This window comes from Neophocaena asiaeorientalis, unplaced genomic scaffold (assembly GCF_003031525.2).
Source record: "Neophocaena asiaeorientalis asiaeorientalis breed wild unplaced genomic scaffold, Neophocaena_asiaeorientalis_V1.1 scaffold246, whole genome shotgun sequence".
Taxonomy (NCBI): domain Eukaryota; kingdom Metazoa; phylum Chordata; class Mammalia; order Artiodactyla; family Phocoenidae; genus Neophocaena; species Neophocaena asiaeorientalis.
Window position 1 is genome coordinate 2,592,671 of NW_020174551.1, and position 2,649 is coordinate 2,595,319.

Genomic DNA, 2,649 nt, shown 5'->3' on the forward strand with positions numbered 1-2,649 from the left:
TCTCAGAAAATGTCTACTCTTAACGATTCTTGTTTGTTTGCTGAAGAAAAGACTTTCACTTTTCCATTTAGCTTAGAAAATAGTAAAATGAGATTCACAGATTATAATCATAGAGAATCATTTTGAAAAAGAGTCATGTTAGCATTATACAGATAACCTTCTGATCAAAATTTCAAATAACGTAATTTTTCAAATAAATTCTCAATATCTGGTGCCAGCACCAATACATATCTCTTTCATATTTTCTTTGGATTTTTATATCTCCACGTAATTATAGGAATGTAATTCATATATTTTAAAAATCACTTATGCTTGATGCATCAGAATACTGCTTTGTTAGTTATTTGATGTCCAAGAAATTTTCAAATGCTTATTGAATAAACCCTCTCTCCGAGAAAGTTTTCACTTTTTTTTTCCTAAGAGTAGATTAATTTGAACAGCAAAAGGTTTAAGTTTTATGTGAAACTCACTGTGTATAAACTTTTAAAAGTCTAATTTCTTTTGCTAGGTCCCTTAATAACCCTTGAAAGTTGTAATTATTTTCTTTAGTTACTTTATAATTGTCTTTTCATGGACTAGGCCTCCACTCCATTCCCAGTAGAAAATTAGTTTTAGTCTAGTTTGTGGTACAGTGGCTACTACTATACACGCATTCTCCATTTATTTATTTTTCATCAAATTCAATGCTTTAATATTTTCACTCTCCATATACACACCAGCTATTCTTGTGGTTACTACCTACTTACTGGGAAATAGCCCTTAAAGGTAAAAGGCCATGTATGGGCTTCTGAAAACCCTTTCTTCCCTCTGGTCATATTCAGGTCTTGAAGGCTTTCTTCTTTCAGACTTTACTAAACAAATTAGATTTGGAGTCCTAGGAAGTAATGAAGTGGTAGAAGAAAGGAATGAAGACTGAGTTCAATGTTCTTTCCAAAGCCCTTCCTAGGAAAACAATAATTTATTACTCATTTTGGAATTCTAATTATGAGGAGAAACTCCCCAAAACTTAAGTGAATTATTTTGCCAGAGGACCTAAAAAGTGCATCAAATTCCAAGTCAAATTGTTACAAGTTACCTTTCTGTCTTAATTCAATAAGCAATATGATGTTTATCCTTTATATTTACATGTAATATGGCTTCTAGAAGCAGGTTTTCCTTTCTGTAGCATAGGGGGGCCAGATTGTGTAGGTTCAAACCCTCCCTCTAACATTTCTCCTCTCCATGCCTCAGTTTCTTTATAAAAAAAGTTCAAAAATACTACCTACCTGATTGAACTGTTTGAAGGATTAAATAAGTTAATACTTATAAAGCACTTACAAATATTTTTAAATAAATTATATGATCCATACACCCATCCAGAGCAACAAGAACCGCCACCACAAGTCACAAAAGAAAATAGGTTCCTTGGCTTTCGGCTCCTTTATCCCTTATTAGGGCTGTGCTTTGTCCACAGGGGCACACTATGTTAGAACATTTGAACTTTACCAGAAAGGTGTTTGTATCTAATTTCAAATTATGAATTCCTAAACATCGAATGATATACCATTCTGCTATACACTCAGGGGTCCCTTAGAGTTTGGAGCGTGAGAGGAGTTAAGTAACTCCGGCCTGCGTATTTGCAAGGGGCTTTGACATCCAAGGTGCCGCTGAGAAACGGTTATTGGTATTGAGAAAAAGGGAGGTTAAGTCACCCTGAAAAAAAACAAAACAAAACTGGAGAGATGCCTGCATTTCACTCTACTGCCTCTGGAAGAGTTGTGTTATCTAAAGTGCTTCCATCATGAATAATGATTGAGAAACTGCCTTTACTCTCCCGACTACTGTACTCCCAGGCAGAAATCCATGGGCTGGTGCCCACGGTGTCTATCTGGAACTTGGTTATCACGCACGTTTAGAGCAACCCGTCCTCCAGCCTGAAAGGCAGCGAAAGGGAGGAGCCGGGATACTCCCGGTTAGCCGCGTTTCTAAGGTCAGACCCAACCAAACCCAGTACCGTGTCTGGTTCTTCAGGTCATTTCGGAATCGGCTACCTTTGTTTACATTTTGAGCTTGTTTCAGCACCAGAAAGCATCAGTGCTTTCTAAAAATAGAAGCATCTTGCATTTGTAGACGGTGCTGGGGGGAGCAAAGTTCATTCTCCTGGGTACGGGAGGATGTCTCTCCTGCAACACGTGCGGGGTGTGGCAAAACCTTTGAATAACAGTGGCAGTTTAAGTGAGGCGGGGGTTCGGGGAAAGGCGAGGAGGTTGGTGTGGGGCAGGCAAAGCGCGGAAGCTGTACGGGGATTCTTCTAGAAAGTGGGGTGGGAAAGGAGCTAGGGAGGGCGTGTGGAGGGAAGGGATCTGTGTCAGAACGTGCGTGTGAGCGGATACAAAACCCGAGAGAGGCGTGAGCAGCGCTGTGTGTGCGAGCGGGAGCGAGGGGCGCCGGCTCGGGGTGTGTGCGCCTGGGTGAGTGACACCGAGGGGCGGGCTGGCCGGCCGGCCGGCGGGCGGGGGCAGCCTACGAGGGGCGGGAGTGTCCCTGCGTGGAGCGGGCCGACCCGGAGTTGTGTCAGTGAAGGAATCTAGCCCGGGGGCCGAACCGGCTGCGCCCTCCGCCGCGAGCGCCGGCTGCGCGGGGCGAGCTCCGGACGGCGCGCGGCCCAGG

General features: G+C 43.0%; 1 protein-coding gene across 1 annotated transcript in view; it reads left to right on the forward strand.

Moving 5' to 3' along the window:
• Positions 1-2,369: 2,369 nt before the first annotated feature.
• SPATS2L (spermatogenesis associated serine rich 2 like) overlaps positions 2,370-2,649 on the forward strand; it is a 174,641-nt gene continuing 174,361 nt past the window's right edge. Inside the window, exon 1 of the mRNA XM_024757381.1 lies at positions 2,370-2,450. The gene's annotated coding sequence lies outside the window, so the exon portion shown is untranslated. The remainder of the gene's footprint in view (positions 2,451-2,649) is intronic.